The sequence below is a fragment of the Hypanus sabinus genome, chromosome 27, assembly GCF_030144855.1.
Source record: "Hypanus sabinus isolate sHypSab1 chromosome 27, sHypSab1.hap1, whole genome shotgun sequence".
In the NCBI taxonomy this organism is placed as follows: Eukaryota; Metazoa; Chordata; class Chondrichthyes; order Myliobatiformes; family Dasyatidae; genus Hypanus; species Hypanus sabinus.
Window position 1 is genome coordinate 29,198,066 of NC_082732.1, and position 20,161 is coordinate 29,218,226.

The following is a 20,161-nucleotide window of genomic DNA, read 5'->3' on the forward strand; positions in this document are numbered from 1 at the left end:
AGGCTTCTTGATCAAGGAGCAGTGATCATTCAGTTTTGTTACACAACATGGAGAATTATTTGTAATCTTAATAAACACAATAACGTACATGGCAAGTGCTGATTGATAGGAGTGATCCAAATACAGAATTCTGAGAAAGATTGTCATCAATTTGAAAAGCACCAGCAGAAATAAAAAATCTTTTGAAGGAGAAAGAGGGTGGAGAGAAAATATCAAGTTTGGATTTTTGAGTGGAAGAATGAGAATTACTTTGAAATTATAAATTTGATAGAGTAAATAAAGATTTTTTTTAGATGTTTTTAAGAAAGTAATAATGTTGGACATTGAAATCAGTAACCTCTAGTCCTGTTTTTGCAGCATGTGTGTATAAAAATAGAAAGGAAGCATAAATAGGTAAAAGTTCTAGGGGGAAGTGATACCTATACAGAGTGGATATGTGGGCCCAGATATATGGGAATGTCCTTGTGGGGTGGTTTGTTACAGTTTTGGATATTTAAACTAATTGGAGCTGGGAATAGGCATAGTTAGGTAGCAATAGAAGGGGAAAATGCCAACTTAGGTGGTAGGTGAGACTTGAACACAAGTGTAAGAAATAGAGCTTTTAAACAAGACCTAATTGAAAGTAAAATAAAATTGAAGATGGATGTATGGCCTATGGGTGTTAACAAAAGAAAACATGTATTAAACAAGATTTGTGAGTAGCATGCACAATAAACATTAGGGTTATAAACAATAACCCTAATGCTGACAATAGATATTTTAATTATATTTTATACACAACGTTATAAAAAATTAATATTGCAATTTTTATGAACGATTTGAAGAGGGAATGAGTTGTTTTTATGAGAGGCCAGAAGATACCCGGTGGGCCGAACGGCTTTTTTCTCCCTGTACCACATGCCATTTTACGATTTTTTTTGGCAGCAGGCATGATGGGTTGATTACCTCTCGCTGTCTGCAGTGATGTCGGGTCCATGCAGGTTTGAGGTGGCCCAAATCTATCTACCGTTTCTGTTCGCGGGCTGCCATCGGTCCCTCAGCCGACCAGTGGCGGTGGCTTGAGGGGGCAGGAACGGCCTCCCTTAATAGTGTTTGAAATGAAGCGTTGTTCGCGCATCCCCCTCCAGCGGCCCGCCTTGGTTGGCGATCAGAGATATCCAATCGGCAAACGCATCGCCTTGCCTTTCAGCGGAAATGATCCAATGGCTGCTGCTGGGAGGCGGGACTTCCTCGAAAGGGAGCAGCACGTTAGGTTGTGGTGCGGGGTGTGCTGGTACCCGGCAGAGGCGGCAAAAACAAGAGAAGGAAGAGGAACGAGGTAAATGTCTGGAGGGAACGGCGCTAAATAACCTATTAAAACACAAAACACGGATGTAGCGAGCAGTAAGTAAGGGTTAAAACGCAGCTGGAGGTGACATAACCTGGACAAGATGAGCAGTAAACTTGCCTGGCTTTTTTTGTTGCAAACCTCAAATCTGAGAGGAAATCAATGCCAAATTATAAATCGAAATACTTTCATTTAATGTTAAAAATCAGCAGCTGTGGGGAAAAAATATTTACAGCAGCAGAGCCAAGGTTTAGCGCTTCACAGGGCTGTGATGCACACGGACGAACGATGAGCCATTTTAAATCTGGCAGACGTGCAGGTTAATATTTTGGGGAAATTTTCTATTAAACATGAGTTACAATTAGGTAAAGCGTTTTTAAATTTAACTAAGATGGAGAGATAGTGACTTCCTCGGAAGTCCTTCACCCGAGGCAGAGGTAAACCAGATTAGCCGTTTCTAAATTACTTTTATTTTGTAAAATGATTTTAAAGTTAAAAAAAAATCAATTTAAAACAGTCGATTTGTATGTTCTTACTCATTTTAAATGATACATAAAATACGGTTTCTACCAATGGAATTCAGCAAACATTTTGCCCAGAGGCCTGGCAATTAAGACAGATTTTAAATGAATAATTAATGACTATTAAATTATAATAATGAAATCCGTGTTATGTGTTAAGGCTGTTTTGTTTGATAAACACTTGTTTTCCACTTTGAGAATCCAGAAATACATTTTGCAAGTCAAAAGCATCTAAGTTTACTCATCATTCCATATTCACCCCCCCCCCCCCAGGAATTTGTAGATTGATAATTGCTACCTAAGCAGTCTGCTTTCATCAGAGGTGGTTCATCTGTATGCACATGCAAAGAGGATTGTAAGTTTATTTTTTGTTTGTGTTATAGAAGTATATAGATTGACTTCAGAGACTTTGGAGGGGTGAAACTTGGGGAAGCAATGAAATGTGATACAGGTTTTATGATCTCTCTGATCAGGCTCAGCGATCACAGCCTAGGAGTCTTCAAGCCTAAGCAACCTTCAAGATAGTGTGCACAGTCATCCTTCCCAATGTGATGGATATTCTCAAGCATGCACCTAATGCTCTTCTGTGCAGTTTGCTTTCAATGTCCAGAATAATTTTGACTTATCCATTTGTTTCTGATCCTCCAGCTCATTTTTTTTGGGGTGGAGGGAATTGTTTGGCTAAATTGCCTTGTTTTTGCATAATTATTGAAATCAACTCAAAACCCCTGATTGCTTCCACTTAAGTTCCTGATCTATTTGCTGTCTTTCCCCTGCACTCAAAGAATGTAATGCTGAAGGGATTCTGTGCATCCACAAGTTTTTATGTCTGCTGCTTCCATTTTCTTTCTCCAAAGAACTAGAATCCTTTGTGTAATGATTCAACAGTAGTGTAACAAACCTGATATTGTGTTACTGGAGTCCTAATGCAGAGTTCAATCTGAATCGTTGACAATTCCTTCGCCATCCCTCACTCCGATCCCCACAGATGCTGCTTGACCTATCAAGTTCCTCTAGCAGATTGTTGCTCCAGATTCCAGAATCTGCAGCAACACACACAAAATGCTGGAGGGACTCAGCAGGCCAGGCAGCATCTATGAAAAAGAGTAACCAGCTGACGTTTCGGACTGAGACCCTTCATCTTGTACCTTCTATCTGTAAGAAAAGTGCATGGTCTATGATGGTGGATGCTGCTTTTTCATGTAGACGACTAAACTGAATCCATGACTTTTTGTTGGATTTTCAACTCAAAGGCATTGGTGTTCCCATACCAGGCCGTAATGCAGACCGGTCAGCACACTTTCCACCACACTTCTATAGAAACTTGCCATAGTTTTTGATGACATGCCAAAAATCTGCTGCCTCCTGAAGTAGAGCTGCTTTCTTTGCAATTATATTTACATGATGGATTCAGGACAGGTCCTCTGAGATAGTGTCACCCAAGAATTTAAAGTTACTGACCCTCTCCACCTCTGAACTTCCGGTGAGTAGTGTTATAACTACTCCCTATTGCCTCGAGTATTTAGAATCAACCGCTTTGTTTCTGATTAATGTGTCTAGTGGAAGCTGAGGAGTGATAGTGTTATCCCTTCCCAGGGGAAAATTAGGGTTCCAGTTGAGTCCATGTGACAATTCAGTCATTTTCATTGCAGTTTTCTTGGTGCTGAATCTATTGATTTCAATTTCTCTGGTTTCCATGGTGGGGTTTCAGATCATGGAGGTTGTTCACTCAGCAGCTTAACAACTAGGCATTACCTTGTTTGTTTGATAGAGCGGTGTCCTTTTAGAACAGAGATGAAGAGGAATTTCTTTAGCCAGAGAGTGGTGAAACTGGAATTCTTTGCCAAAGGCAGCTGTGGAGGCCGAGTCTTTATGTGTATTTAAGGCAGAGGATGATGGATTCTTGATTGGTCAGGGTACGAAGGGATACGGGGAGGGGGGTGGGAAAGTAGGAGATTGGGGCTGAGGAAAAATGCATCAGCCATAATGAAATGGTAGAGCAGTCTCGATGGGCTAAATGGTCTAGTTCTGCTCCTGTATCTTATGGTCATTTGTTTTTTCCTGATTCTATAAAAACTTTGCTTTTCCAAATATTTTTTAGTTTCTTTTGAATAAAGCTAGATGAAGGACTAGTAGTATTAGGAGACTCTAGTCAGGGACACACATATGGCTGCAAATGATATTCCATGATGGTGTGTCACCTGTCAAAAACCTTGTGTGGAGGTTTGCTGGTACTGCTTGGGTGAGGTTGAACTAGCATGGCAGGGGTTTGGGAACCAGAGAAATAGGTCAGCCAGTGAAGAGATTGAGGGGAAAGTGGAGGTTAGGTATGTAAGGCTGAAAGGAAGGACAGGCTGGACCATGTTAATGAGCTGGTGGGATGGAGGGCATAGAACTATGACGTTGTAGCTATTACAGAGACATAACTGAGAGAAGGGCAAGACTAATAGGATTGGGATGTTTCAGATGTGATAGAGAGGGATGTGAAAGAGGAGGATCAGGGAAGATACCACAGCTGCACTTAGATGGGACATCCTGGAGGGATCATCCAGAGATGCAATATGACTAGAGCACGTGAATACAAAAGGTGCAATCACTATGATAGGGCTATACTATAAGCCTGCCAGCAGTCACCACTTGCTTGGGTGGAGTTAGTCCATGCATTCCACATCCACTACATTATCTTTCCCCATCTGTCAGTAGTGTTACAGGACACTCCCCACTTGCCTGGATGGAGTTATTCCATGCACTCCACATCTACCACATTACCTTTCCCCATCTACAAGTCTGAAATGTGACAGACATTCCTCATATGCCTGGGTGGACCCTGATAAAGGATCTTGGCTTGAAACCGTGACTCTATATTCCTTTCCATGGATGCTTCCTAACCTGTTGAGTTCCTCCAGTATTTTGTTACAGTAGCCATTGAGAGTAAGAGAAAAAGATATGTTGGCAAATTATGGAAAGGTATCACCACAATGTAGTAGTTGAACTAGGTGACTTCCCTTTTCCTAATATTGACTGGGATTTGCTCAGTGCCAGAGGCTTAGATGGAACAGAATTTGTTAATAGCATCCGTGCAGTGTCATTCTCGACACAGCATGAAGATATTGCAACCAAAGAAGGGGTCATACTAGATCTTCTATTGGGAAATGAAGCTGGCCAGATGATTGGAGTTTCAGTGTAAGAGTATTTTGGGAACAGTGATTATAACTAAGTATTTTAAGACAGTTACGGATAAGACTAAAATGAGCTTTGGGGGTGGGGATATGCTAAATTAGGGAAAGGCTAATTACAACTGTATCACGCAGGGGCTGTGTAGAGTACATTGGGAGCAGCTGTTTTTGAGTAAGTTCACATCTAACATATGGGAGTTGTTGATGAAGTCCAGCTGGCCACACTTGTCTGGATTAACCACTATGTGCCATTTCTCCACCCAAGTTTCCAACTGGTCTATATCTTGCTGAATTCTTTGACATTTTTCCTCACAATCCATATATTTCTAATGGAAGGATGGCAAGATTCAGGAATCTTGGATGATTGACTGTTTTGCAAATTTAGTCAGTAAGTAAGAGGAAGTACATGTGAGGTTTAGGAAGCAGAAATCTGACGAGGCCTTTGAGGAATAGCAGGGGAACTGGAGAGAATGTGAACAGGTAACCAAGATGGTTAAAATAGGTCAGGAGACCTACTTGGTGAGAAAGGTTACAGAGTCCCAAAGCATTTTAGACAAAAGGCTAACTTGGGAGAAAGTAGGACTACTCGATGAAAAAGGAGGGAATTTCAAAGTCAAAGTAAATTTTATTATAAGGGTACATGTATGTCACAGCATGCAACACAGATTCACTTTTCTGTGGGTACGCTCAGCAAATCTATAGAGTAGTAACTATAAAAGAATGAAATATCCAACAGAGTGCAGAATGCAACAAACTAAACATGCAAATGTAAATAAGTAGCAATAAATAACAAGAACGTGAAACAGCAAGATAAAGAGTCTTTAAAGTGAGATCATTAGTTGTGGGAACATCTGAATAAATGGGCGTGAGTGTAGTTATCCCCTTTTGCTCAGGAGCTTGATGGTTGTGGGGTAGTAACTGTTCTTGGACCTGGTGGTATGAGTCTTGAGGCTCTTGTACCTTCTACCTGATGGCAGCTTCGAGGAAAAAGAGTGTGGCCTGGGTGGAGCCAAGGGAAGTAGTGGAGGTACTAAAAGAGTAATTTACATCATTATTCATCAAGGAGAACAACTTAGAAGATGGTGAGTTTAGGGAGGAATATTCTGATATTCTATATCATTTTGATATCAAGAAGGAGGAGGAAAGGATGTTGGATTTCTTGAAGACAATTAAGCTGATAACTCCCCAGGGCCTGATGACACTTATCCCAAGTTATTGAGAGAGGCAAGAGAGAAATTTACTGGGACCTTGATTAACCACCAATGAGGTCCCAGACCTTTGGAGAATTCAAAGTTCAAAATTATTATCGAAGTACATACTGTATATGTTACCATATACTACCTTGAGATTCATTTTCTTGCTGGCATTTACAAGAAAAGGGAATACAATAGAATTTATGAAAATCTATACGTAAACAGACAAAGACTGACAAACGATCAATGTGCAAAAGGGAATAAACTGTGTAAATAAAAATATAATACTGAGGCTATGAGTTCTAAGGAGTCTTTGAAAGTGAGTCTGTAGGTTGTAGAATCAGTTCAGAATAATGATGATTGAAATTATTCATGCTGGTTCAGGAGCCTGATGGTTGTAGAATAATAACTATTCCTGAACTTTGTGGTGTGGAACCCAGGGCATCTGTATCTCTTGCTTGAGGTTAGTAGCAAAAAGAGGGCATGGTCTATGTAGCGACTACTTGAAAGCAAGGTAAGAGTCACTGAGTGGTACTGTATGACATGCTTCCAACTAACTGAATTCCAAGTTGAAAAGTGTGTTTATTCCATTATTACAAACCGAGAATAAAATCATTTGACTCCTCTGTAACATGTAAAACAAAGATGAGTGTAATTGGATTAAATTCAAACATTCAAGTGGCCAACAAAAAAATAAGCACTCCCTACTCACCCCCTCTCTATGTTGATGTGCCCAATGGTGGGGAGGACTTTGTATGTGATAGTGTGGGCTGTATTGACAACTTTCTGTAATCTTTTCTGTTCCTATGCATTGGTGTTTCTGTACGAGGCTGTGATCAATGTTCCCTCTAATTTGTAATGACCAGCGTGTGCAAAAATTTTATGCTGTGCAATTTTTTTATGCAGTGATAACAACATGTGCACACTGAATTTTTTAAAGTGGAAGTAAAACTCTGGTCACTAATATGGCAGAAGAAGCATCACATGCTTTCAGCTGAACTATTCCACCAAACAAAGTTTTATACACAGTACAGCTCTTGGGTTTGAGTTTGAAGTACAGAATGTGACATTTGTTGGCAGATATATCTGTGTATTCATCCATAGATTCATCTGCATCCGAAACTAGAAAAGAAAATGTGATGGGAGTGTACGATAGTGAAATATACTTAACATGCCAACGAGGTTGAGAGTGGCAATCTTTAGTGCGCAGTTTAAATTCCTTTGTGTGCTTGTACCAAAAGACGCACGCAGGTGCACACCTGCTGTGATGCAACCAGTTAAGATGCTCTCCGCTGTGCACCTGTAGAAGTTTGTCAAAGTTTTTGGTGACATGCCAAATCCATGCAAACTTGTAAGAAAGTAGAAGCCCTGTCATGACTTCCTTGTGATGACATATCAAAGTTCAAAGTAAATTTATTGTCAAAGTACATATATGCCACCATATACAGCCTTGCGATTCATTTTCTTGAGACCATACTCAATAAATCTATAGAATAATAACTAACAGAATCAATGAAAGACAGCCCAATTAGTGTTGTCAGTCAGAGTGCAGAAGACAACAAACTGCACAAATCTAAAAGAAAAAAAATAACAATAATAAATAAATAAGCAATAAACAATGAGAACATGAGATGAAATGTCTTTGAAAGTGAGTCCATAGGTTGTGGGAACATTTCAATGATGGGACAAGAGTCTGATGGTTGAGGGGTAATAACTGTTCCTGAACCTGGTGGTGTGAGTCTTGGGGCGCCTGTATCTTCCTCCTGATGGCAGCAGCAAGAAGAGACCTTGACTTGGGTGGTGGGGACCCCGATGTTGGATGCTGTTTTCCTGCAACAACATTTTGTGCAGATGCGCTCAATGGGGGGGGGGGGGGGAGGGCTTTACCAGTGATGGACCAGGTCATATCCACTACTTTTTGTAGGATTTTCCATTCAAGAGCATTGGTGCTTCCATACCAGGCCATGATGCAGCCAGTCAATGTCCTCTCCACTACACATCTATCGAAGTCTGTCAAAGTTTTAGATGTCATGCCAAATCTCTGCAAACTCCTCAGGGATTAGGGGAGCTTCTGTGCTTTCTTTGTAATTGCTCTTAAGTGCTGGGCAAAGGACAGGTCCTCTGAAGTAATAAGACCTAGGAATTTAAAATTGTTAACCCTCTCCACCTCTGATTCTCTGATGAGGACAAAGTTCATGGACCTCTGGTTTCCTCTTCCTGAAGTCTATAATCAGCATCTTGGTATTGCTGACACTGAATAAGAGGTGGTTGTTATCGTGCCATTCAGCCAGATTTCCCTCCTGTATGCTGATTTATCACCACCTTTGATTTGGCCAACAACAGTAGTGTCATCAACAAACCTGAATATTGTATCAGAGCTATGCTTAGCCACACAGTCATAAGTGTAAAGTGAGCAGAGCAGGGGACCCAGCACATAGCCTTGTGGTGCACCTGTGCTGATGTAGGTCTTGGAGGAGATGTTGTTGCCAATCTGAACTGACTGGGGTCTGCAAGTGAGGAACTCCAGGATCTAATTGCACAAGGAGGCATTGAGGCCAAGGTCTTGGAGTTTATTGATTAGTTTTCAGGGGACGATGGTATTGAATTCTGAGCTCTAGTCAATAAGGAGCATCCTGATGTATGTATCTTTGCTGACCAAATGTTCCTGGGTTGAGTGAAGAGCCAGTGAGATGGCCGCTGCTATGGACCTGTTGCTCCGGTAGGCAAATTGGAGGGGAACTAATTTGGCTCTTAGTCAGACTTGATTATGTTTCATCACCAACTTCAAAACACTTCATTACTGTGGATATAGGTGCACTTGGGTGGTAGTCATTGAGGCAGGTTGTCAACCTGAAATTATTAACCTGCTCAGTTGAAGAAAAACACCAGAGACACGAAATTACCTCGGAAACGGTTTTTATTCAGAGAGGAGTTTGCAGCCCCACGCACTTCGGGAGTAAGGTAGCCAACTCCCAATTTATCGGTTTACAAAGTCATACTTATACTCAAAAGCAGGGTACTACATTCGCAAATATGGTTACCGATTCAAATTCATCAATTGATTGGCTATTGCGTAGCTAAGCATGCGGAATACTCGGAAAAGCAAAGACGCAATGTTAATACTTGGAATTAGTACAGACGCACTCAAAACACTGGAAATAGGTATAGCTCAAAATACTTTGCCAAACAGATTGTCGTGTGGTCGCAAGTTCCCTTTTCCTTGTGGTCTCCACGTATGGCTTGGCACCTTATTTTAGCTACCTCTCCTTATACTTCCCCAATAACGTACCTCTCTCTGGTCCTGCCTACATATTTTGCTACACTTATCCCTCGCCCACCCCTTCTTCACATTCTCAAGGTGACAATGCTCTTCTTGGGCACCGATATATCTGAAGCCTGCTTGAAGTAGGTGGATACCATACAGTGCTGAAGTGAGAGGTTAAAGATCTCAGTGAACTCTCCAGCTAGGTGGTCAGCACAGGTCTTTAATACTTGGCCAGATACCCCATCTGGTCCGGATGCTGTTTGTGAGTTCACCCTCCTGAAGGCTGCTCACAGATTGGCTTCAGGGACTGAAATCGTAGGATCATGTAGGAGCTTGTGATGGTTCTTCCAAGTTTTGATGGTCAAAGTGAGCATAGAAAACATTAAGTTCATCTGGAAGCGAAGCCCTGTTGTGACCTATGTTGCTTGTTTAACCTTATAAGAGGAGATAGTATTCAAACCCTGCCATGGTGTTGAGAATCCTTCGTTGATTCAAGTTTGGTCTGGAATTGCCACTTTGTCCATGAGGTGGCTTTCCAGAGATGGTACCTGGACCTCTGGTAACTTTCTTGGTCACCAGACTTGAATGCCTCTGATCTGGCTCCCAGCAGATTGTGGATCTCATGGTTCTTCTAGGGTTTCTGTTTGGGGAAGACTCTGAATAACTTTGTGGGGACACACTTGTCTACAGCTGTTTTTTGAAAACAAAGTCTGTTACAAGGTGAATTCATTCAGACCCCCAGATGAATCAATGAACACAGCCCAGTCCTATGACTCGAAGCAATCCTCTAGCTGCTCCTCTGCCTCTCTCGACAACCTCTTGGTTGACGAAATCTTTGGAGCTTTGCTCTTTAGCCTCATATCAGTGTGTCTATCCCAGGATTTGTTAACACCAGGAATTTAAAGCTACTGACCCTTTCCACCTCTGTTTCCCCTAATGAGGACTGGCTCATGGACTGCCAAATTCTTCCTCTTGTAATCAATAATCCTTTCTTTGGTTTTGCTGATGTTGAATAAAAGGTTATTGTTGTAGCACCACTCAACCAGATTTTCAAACTCCCTTCCATATCACAATTTGTAACCATGTTTGGTGTCTTAAGTAAAGTTAAATATGGCATTGGAGCTGTACTTAGCCTCACAGCCATAGGTATAAAGTGAATAGAGAGGTGGACTAAAAATGCTGCCCTGTTGTGTTTCTATGTTGATGGTGAGTGTGGAGGAAATGCTGCTAATACATAGTAATTGGGTTCTGCCAATGAGGATATCAATGATCTAGTTGCATAGGGAGGTGCCAAAGCCAGGTCTTGGAGCTAATTGGCGTCTTCTCATTGCTGTCATCAAGGAAGAAGTGCAGGAGCCTGAAAGCACATACTCAACAATTCAGGAATAGTTTCTTCTTCTCTGCCATCAGATTTCTGAATGGACACCAAACCCATGAACCACCTCACTATTATTTTTCTCTGTTTTTGCACTATTTAATTAATTTAACATATATATCATGCACTTGGAGGCGCATGATAAAATAGGCCGTACTCAGCCTGGTTTCCTCAAGGAAAAATCTTGCCTGACAAATCTGTTGGAATTATTTGAAGAAATAACAATCAGGATTGACAAAGGAGAATCGAAAAAATAACAATCAGGAGAATTGGTACTTGGATTTTCAGAAGGCCTTTGACAAGGTGCCACTCATGAGCTTGCTTAACAAGCTACGAGCCTGTGATACTACAGGAAAGATTATAGCATGGATCGAGCAGTGTCTTATTGGCAGGAGGCAAAGAATGGGGATAAAGAGAGGCTTTTCTAGTTGGCTGCTGGTGACTAGTGGTGTTCCAGATGGTTTGTGATGGGACTGATTCTTTTTCCATTATGTGTCAATGATTTGGATGATGGAATTGATGGCTTTGTTCCAAAGTTTGCAAATGATATGCAGAGAGGTGGAGGGGCAGGTAGTTTTGTGGAACTAGGACACAGACAGGTTAGGAGACTGGGCAAAGAAATGGCAGATGGAATACAGTGCCAGGAAGTGTATGGTCATGCACTTTGGTAGAAGAAATTAAAGGGTTGACTATTTTCTAAATGGAAAAAAGATACAAAAAAACTGGGGTGTGAAGGGACTTGGGAGTTCTTGTGCATGATTCCGTAAAGTTTAATTTACAGGTTGAGTCTATGGTGAAGAACGCAAATACGATGTTAGTATTAATTTTTAGAGGACTAGAATATAAAAGCAAGGATGTAATATTGTATCTTTATAAAGCACTGGTGAGGCCTCACTTGGAGTATTGTAAGAAGTTTTGGTTCTCTCATCTTAGAAAAGATGTGTTGAAACTGGAGAGGGTTCAAAGGAGGTTTACGAAAATAATTCCAGGATTGAATAGCATGTCATATGAAGAGTGTTTGGTGGCTCTTGGCCTCTAGTCACTGGAATTCAGAAGAATGAGGGGCAAGCTCATTGAAACCTATTGACTGGTGAAAGGGCTTGATAGAGTGGATGTGGAAAGGATGTTTCCTATGGTGGGAGAGTCTAAGACCAGAGAACTCAACCTTCAAATAGAGGTGCATCCTTATAGAGTAGAGGAAGTGGAATTACTTTAGCCAGAGAGTGGTGAATCTGTGGAAGTCTTTGCCACCGGCAGCTGTGGAGGCCAATTCTTTATGTATATTTAAGGCAGAAGTTGAAAGATTCTTAATTGGTCAGGGCATGAAGATATACAGGGAGAAGGCAAGAGATTGGGGCTGAGAGGAAAATTGGATCAGCCATGATGAAATGGTGGAGCAGACTCGATGGGTCAAATGGCCTACTTCTGCTCTTATATCTTATGGTCTTAAGGTCTTATTTACTATAATTTACAGTTTTTATTCATCTATATTGAAATCTACTGCATATGAACAAATTTCACAAAATATGCAAGTGTATTTAAATCTGATTCTGATGAGTTTCGAATGTAGTGTTGAATGCTGATCTGTAGTCAATGAAGAGCATTCTGATGTATACATCTTCATTATCCAGGTGAGTGAAGGAGCCAGTGAAATGTTGTCTGTAATTGACTTATTGTGATGGTAGGCAAATTGGAGCAGACCCAGGTCGCTCCTCAGGTAGGAGTTGATATGCTTCATAAACAACCTCTCAAAACACTTCATAATGATAGATGTAAGTGCTACTGGATGATGGTCATTGTTGTTCCTCTCTTTGAGAAGGACAGTAGAGACAAACCAGAAAATTAGACTGGTGAGTCATGCTTTAGTGGTAGAAAAATAATCAGAGAAGATTCGTTGAGGAAGGATCTATTTGTATCTAGAAAAGCATTTATGTGCAAAGTCAGCATAAATAATGTGGGGGGAGGTTGTGTCTTGCAAACTTGCTTGAATCTTTTGAAGAAGTAATGAGGGTGATTGATGAGGGTAGGGCAGTGGATATTGTTTAGGTGGACTTTTGTAAAATTTTTGACAATGTCCCTCATGATAGACTAATCCAAAAAATTAGGGTACATGGGAAACTTGGTAAATTGGATTGAATTCAAAATTGTCTTAGCCACAGAGGACAAACGGTATTGGAAGTCTGTGATCAGTGCTTTTGCAAAGATCGGGGCTGGGACTTCTGTTGTTTGTCATATGGAAGTGCTCTGGGCGAAAATGCAGATGGGCTGGTTATTAAGTTTGCAAATGTCATGAAACTGGGTGGAATTGTGAGGAAGTTTGACAAGGGATTCAGTAGGGAAATGTCAAGTACTAGAGGCCATAGCTTTAAGACGAGGGGGGAAAATTTGAAGGAGATTTACGTGACAAGTATTTTACACAGCGTGGCAGGTGCTTGGAACTCACTGCCAAAGAGATAATGGAAGTAGATATAGTAGCAACATTTGAAGCACTTTAGACAGACATGTGAACAGGTAGGGACTTGAGGGATTTAGATCAAGTGCAGGCAGATGTCAGTCTTAACTTGAGTCAAGGTAGACTGAAAGGTTGGTTCCTGTGCCATTCGGCTGTTCCAAATCTATTATTGGATCTATTTTCAACACTGATTTTCAGAGGCCAGTTTCACTACTTTTCATTTTAAGATTTCGATTTGTAGATTTTTTTTCCATCCAGTTCCTTTAACAGCTGGGCACTGCCTCATTCACTTGTTCTTATCACATAATTTTGCTTTTCCAATTACAGATCGACCTTCACTAATCCGGCACCATTGGAACCTGAGGAGTGCCTGATTAGTGAAAGTGCCAAATTACAGAAGGATCGCATTAAGCAATAGTGAACCACCTCATCATACCTTTAAAATATCATGTATATCAGTATGTTAGATAATGAAACAGAAATATTAAATGAATAGCAAGTGAAATTTTAATAAAGTATTATACTGTACAGGCACAGATAAAATAAAGGGTACAGGTAAATGTGCAGGGATTAACTTGTACAGAAAAGTTGAGCACTTCTGCTTTTAAAGTGAAACATTTAATATACCTTCAGGCAAAGTTACATGTCTGAAAGTGTGGGGTTGTCAGGATCATCAACATCTTCATCTTGAAAAATGAGTGAAGCATCAGGAACTGGTGCTGAAACTGGCACAACATTGTACATCTGCTCAGGGCTTAATTTTTCATCGGAGACTAACTTGGCGAACTCGTCAACAAACTCTGTTTCTGCTTCCTTGTCTGCTGAACGTTTTACACCACACACGGCACGAAACTGTAAGCCATGATGCTGCTTGAACCGATGAAGCCAGCCTTCACTATAGTCACACTCATAATCCAGTCCTAGTTCTTCATGATTTGCTTGTTCCTTCACCATATCTCCAGATAGTTCAACACCTTCACTTACACGAAGATTAAACCAAGTTATCAGCACTTTATCTAGTTCTGAACTTCTTCCATCTTTCATTGGTTTTCTTACTTACATCTATTTCTTTGAGCCACTATCAGCAAAAAATGTAGCAGTTTTTCTTTCTGTTTCTTTATATCATACACTGTGGAAGAGCCAATGTTGTAACACTCACACAAGCTTTTCACTGATACACCACTGTCCAGTTTTTTTTCAAGAATTCAACCTTATCTTTAATGGATAATGTGCGGTGTGTTTGCTTCACAGCACGAGGTGCATTTCCTTTACTCACTGGGGCCGTAATTGCAGGAAAACAAGCAGGAATCACCTGTCTGTGCTTACAAGAGCATGCCAACACGTGAACAGATCTAGTACAACCAAAACAATGTGCAGCAGATTGGTACGGTGGCCTGGGAAATTTTAAATTACAGTTGTGTGGAAAATTTGAAATTAGTGCCAGATTATCGAAGGAACCGGATTACAGGTAGTTGGATTAGTGAAGGTTGACTGTACTTATTTGCTTTTTGTTGAACAAAGCTGTTACTAGATATGTTTGCAACATGAGTACATAGAGTGGCCACTGAAAACCAGTGTACCAAAACAGCTAGTCTTTCTCTTTGCTCTTTTTCAGTCATGTAAGGAGGTTTTATTTAGTTTTAGTGATCATACCCAGTCTTGTCACTAAAATTAGATGGGGCAAACAGGAGTAGTGTCAGTGGTAAACTTATTATTTATCAGCTCATTGACTATTACTCTTTGCACCCCAATGAATGAATGCAAGAAGCAATCAGAGTAGGTCATTTGGCACACATGCCTTCTCTGCCATTCAGTAGAATAGTAAGTCATCTTTAACCTTGGCAGCACTTCCTGTACTAACCCTGTATGCCTTAAATCCTTTAAGTATTAAGAATTCTCTCATTTTTTATTTATCAGTCTGCTCTGCCTGCAGATATCTACTTTCTGAAATATGTTTTCCAGAAACTCATCTGTTTCTTGTCCATTTGTAGATCAATCATTTCTTAAGTTTGGAAACTGGAGTGAGTCACTTCATCAGCTCAGATTTATGAATTATTCCTTGGAAGTGCAGATCATAGGTCATGCTGTGCTCACTATGTTAAACTTTCAAAAGTTACTGAATTTTGTTACTCAATTTAAATATTCTAGGTCAATGAACTCTCAAGATTTAGTACTTTCTGAAGTTGGATCATTCTGGCTTTTTCCACATTCTCGGTGTGGTGTTGCTTAGGAAGTGACACAGTACTTTCAATTTGTAATGTGTGACTGCTTGACGTAATTAACATACAAAACAGTACACTTTTTGAAGTCATTCTATAACCAATATGACAAGCACTGAGCAAGTTATTTTGCGTTCAAACGTACAAAAAGTTTGCAAATCTGCTAAGAACCCAATACTACTGTGTAATGTTTAATCAACATTTAATCAGACAGCAGATGAAATTGAAGTAAATATCCCAAAGATTTCTGATGGCTAGATTGACGTCGCAGTGGCTCCAGTGACTACAGACCAGTGGCATTGAACTCTCACATCATGAAGACCCTGGAGAGACTTGTTCTAGAGCAGCTCCGGCCTATGGTTAGGCCACACTTAGACCCCCTCCAGTTCGCCTATCAGCCCCGATTAGGAGTTGAGGATGCCATTGTCTACCTGCTGAACCGTGTCTACGCCCACCTGGACAAGCTGGCGAGCACGGTGAGGGTCATGTTTTTTGACTTCTCCAGTGAGTTCAACACCATCCGCCCTCCTCTGCTGGGTGAGAAGCTGACAGTGATGCAGGTGGATGCTTCCCTGGTGTCATGGATTATTGATTACCTGACTGGCAGACCACAGTACGTGCGCTTGCAGCACTGTGTGTCAGACAGAGTGGTCAGCAGCACTGGGACTCCACAGGGGACTGTCCTGTCTCCCTTTCTCTTCACCATCTACACCTCGGACTTCAGCTACAACACAGAGTCTTGCCATCTTCAGAAGTTTTCTGATGACTCTGCCATAGTTGGATGCATCAGCAAGGGAGATGAGGCTGAGTACAGGGCTACAGTGGGAAACTTTGTCACATGGTGCGAGCAGAATCATCTGTAGCTTAATGTGAAAAAGACTAAGGAGATGGTGATGGACCTGAGGAGGGCTAAGGCACCGGTGACCCCCTGTTTCCATCCAAGGGATCAGTGTGGACATAGTGGAGGATTACAAATACCTGGGGATATGAATGGTTAATAAATTGGACTGGTCAAAGAACACTGAGGCTGTCTACAAGAAGGGTCAGAGCCATCTCTATTTCCTGAGGAGACTGAGGTCCTTTAACATCTGCCGGACGATGCTGAGGATGTTCTATGAGTCTGTGGTGGCCAGTGCTATCAGGTTTGCTGTTGTGTGCTGGGGCAGCAGGCTGAGGGTAGCAGACATCAACAGAATCAACAAATTCATTCGTGAGGCCAGTGATGTTGTGGGGGTGGAACTGGACTCTCTGACGGTGGTGTCTGAAAAGAGGATGCTGTCCAAGTTGCATGCCATCTTGGACAATGACTCCCATCCATTCCATAATGTACTGGTTAGGCACAGGAGTACATTCAGCCAGAGACTCATTCCACCGAGATGTAACACTGAGCGTCATAGGAAGTCATTCCTACCTGTGGCCATCAAACTTTACAACTCCTCCTTCAGAGTGTCAGACACCCTGAGCCAATAGGCTGTTCTTGGAATTTATTTCCACTTGGCACGATTAACTTATTATTATTTAATTGTTTATGGTTTTATATTGCTATATTTCTTCACTATTCTTGGTTGGTGCGGCTGTAACAAAACCCAATTTCCCTCGGGATCAATAAAGTATGTCTGTCTGTCTGAAACTGTGTAGAACAGGGAGGGGTTCTTAATTGGGATCCATGGACCCCTTGTTTCCGGGGTGGAGTTGGTCTATGAACTTGGATGGGAAAAAAAGTTACATTTTTATTTTCACTAACCTTTAACTGAAATTTAGTATTTCCTCTAATTATGAGTGTGGGCAACAAACCACAGTGGCATTAGCAGGGCCTATGACATGTCACCAATTGAAATCACAGATATTTTCATATCACATTAAGTTGTTACAAATATTTTGGAATTACAGTAGTTATTAGACCCACTGCTAGATTGATCGTGATTGCAGTCTTCATGTCTGCAGACTCTCGTGTGACATAGCTGGCCTACCCTGCGATTGGTCAGCTCTGCGCCTGGTGTTCGTTTAGCCACCAAACGGTGAAGTGGCATGTTTCACATTTGTGACCCAGAGATCTTCGTTGCTCTCCATTATTTCCATTTACAATTGCTTGTTGATCAATGTGTAGAAGGAGGTGAATTGCTTTTTTTTGTTTAAGTTTTGAAAAACTGGACAGCTCAAATGAGAATTCTTAACTCTCTGTTAGGCCGATGTATTTTATTTCATCTATTTAATTATTTCATATATTTAAATACAAACCCCATTTCCAGAAAAGTTGGGATATTTTCCAAAATGCAATAAAAACAAAAATCTGTGATATGTTAATTCATGTGAACCTTTATTTAACTGACAAAAGTACAAAGAAAAGATTTTCAATAGTTTTACTGACCAACTTAATTGTATTTTGTAAATATACAAAAATCTAGAATTTGATGGCTGCAACACAACAAAAATTGGGACAGAGGCATATTTACCATTGTGTTACATCACCTTTCCTTTTAATAACACTTTTTCATCGTTTTGGAACAGAGGATACTAATTGTAGTAGATTTGCAATTGGAAATTTTGTCCATTCTTGCTTGGTATAAGACTTCAGCTGCTCAACCCTCTGTGGTCTCCGTTGTCTGATTCTCCTCTTCATGATGCGCCATACATTTTCAATAGGAGATAGATCTGGACTGGCAGCAGGCCAGTCAAGCACACGCACTCTGTGTCTACAAAGTCACGCTGTTGTAGCCCGTGCAGAATGTGGTCTGGCATTGTCCTGCTGAAATAAGCATGGACATCCCGGGAAGAGACATCGCCTTGATGGCAACATATGTCTCTCTACAATCCTAATATACGCCTCAGGGTCAATGGTACCTTCACATACATGCAACTCACCCATGCCGTGGGCACTGATGCACCCCCATACCATCATAGATGCTGGCTTTTGCACCTTTCGCTGATAACAATCAGGATGGTCGTTTTCATCTTTGGCACGGAGAACTCGACGCCCATCTTTTCTGAAAACTAGCTGAAATGTGGACTCATCTGACCACAGCACACAGTTCCACAGTCTTTCGGTCCATCTAAGATGAACTCGGGCCCAGAGAACTCGCCGATGTTTCTGCATAGAGTTGATGTATGGCTTTCTCCTTGCGTAATAGTTCAAGTTGCATTTCTGTATGCAGCGATGGAGTGTGTTAAGTGGCAATGGTTCTCCGAAGTACTCCCGAGCCCAGGTGGCTATAATTGTCATAGTAGCATGATGGTTTCTTAGGCAATGCCGCCTGAGGGCTTAAAGCTCACCCTCATTCAACAGTGGTTTCCGACCTGCCCTTTACGCACTGAGATGTCTTTGAATTCCCTGAATCTTTTCACAATATTATGTACTGTAGGTGTTGAAAGACCTAAATTCTCTGCAATCTTGCAGTGGGAAATGTTCCTTTTGAACTGACTAACAATTCTCTCATGAATTTTGGCACAAAGTGGTGAGCCATGATCCATCCTTGCTTGCAAAGACTGAGCCTTTGATGGACGCTACTTTTATACCCAGTCATGATACCTCACCTGCTACCAATTAGCCTGCTTAATGTGGAGTCTTCCAAACCAGTGTTACTTGAATATTCTGTGCACTCTTCAATCTTATTTTAACTCTGTCCCAACTTTTGTTGAGAGTGTTGCAGCCATCAAATTCTAAATTTGTGTATATTTACAAAATACAGTTAAGTTGGTCAGTAAAACTATTGAAAATCTTTTCTTTGTACTTTTGTCAGTTAAATAAAGGTTCACGTGAATTAACATCACAGATTTTTGTTTTTATTGCATTTTGGAAAATATCCCAACTTTTCTGGAAATGGGGTTTGTACATTGTTTTGAGAAGGGGTCCATAGGCTTCACTGTACTGACAGAGGGGTCCATGGCATAAAAAAGGTTGAGAACCCTTGGTAGAGAAGAATCAGAATCAGGTTTATTATCATCATTGTGTGTTGTGAAATTTGTTAACTTAGCCACAGCAGTTCAATGAAATACAAGATAATATAGAAAGAGAAAAAAAACAGTATAAATAAGTAAACCAATTACAGTAAGTATATTTTTGTGTATTGAATATATTAAAAATTGTGCAAAACCAAATAATATGTATATTTAAAAAACAAAATGAGGTAGTGTTTGTGGATTCAATGTCCATTTAAAAATCGGATGGAAGAGGGGAAGAAGCTATTCCTGAATCACTGAATGTGTTGCTTCAGGCTTCTGTACCTCCTTCCTGAAGGTAACAATGAGAAGAGGAAATGTCCTGAGTGATGGGCATCCTTAATACTGGACATTGCCTTTCTGAGGCACTGCTCTTTGAAGAAGTTTTGGGTACTACGGAGGCTAGTACTCAAGATAGAGCCAACTACTTTTACGACTTTCTATAGCTTTCTGTTCTGTGCAGTAACCCCTCCCCGTATCAAACAGTGATGCAGCCTGTCAGAATACTTTCCACAATAAATCTGTAGAAGTTTTTGAGTGTTTTAGTTGACAAACCAAATCTCTTCAAGCTCCTAATGAAATATAGCTGTTGTCATGATTGTTATTAAAGGGGACAATATTTTGGAAACAATAGTCTAACTAAAGGTAGACAAATCTTTTTGGGCTGCATTTAAGAGTTTTCAATGAGGCTGCGTAG

General features: G+C 40.8%; 1 protein-coding gene across 6 annotated transcripts in view; it reads left to right on the forward strand.

Annotated features, from left to right (window-relative positions):
- The first annotated feature begins 1,221 nt into the window (after positions 1-1,221).
- The window catches only part of kcnab2a (potassium voltage-gated channel subfamily A regulatory beta subunit 2a), a 318,636-nt gene continuing 299,696 nt past the window's right edge, over positions 1,222-20,161 (forward strand). For 2 of the 6 annotated variants that reach the window (XM_059952118.1, XM_059952122.1), the window contains exon 1: positions 1,271-1,318. The gene's annotated coding sequence lies outside the window, so the exon portion shown is untranslated. Of the gene's footprint in view, positions 1,384-2,182; positions 2,204-20,161 lie in introns of those variants that run through there. The other 4 variants (XM_059952120.1, XM_059952119.1, XM_059952125.1 and 1 more) reach the window with 4 other exon arrangements.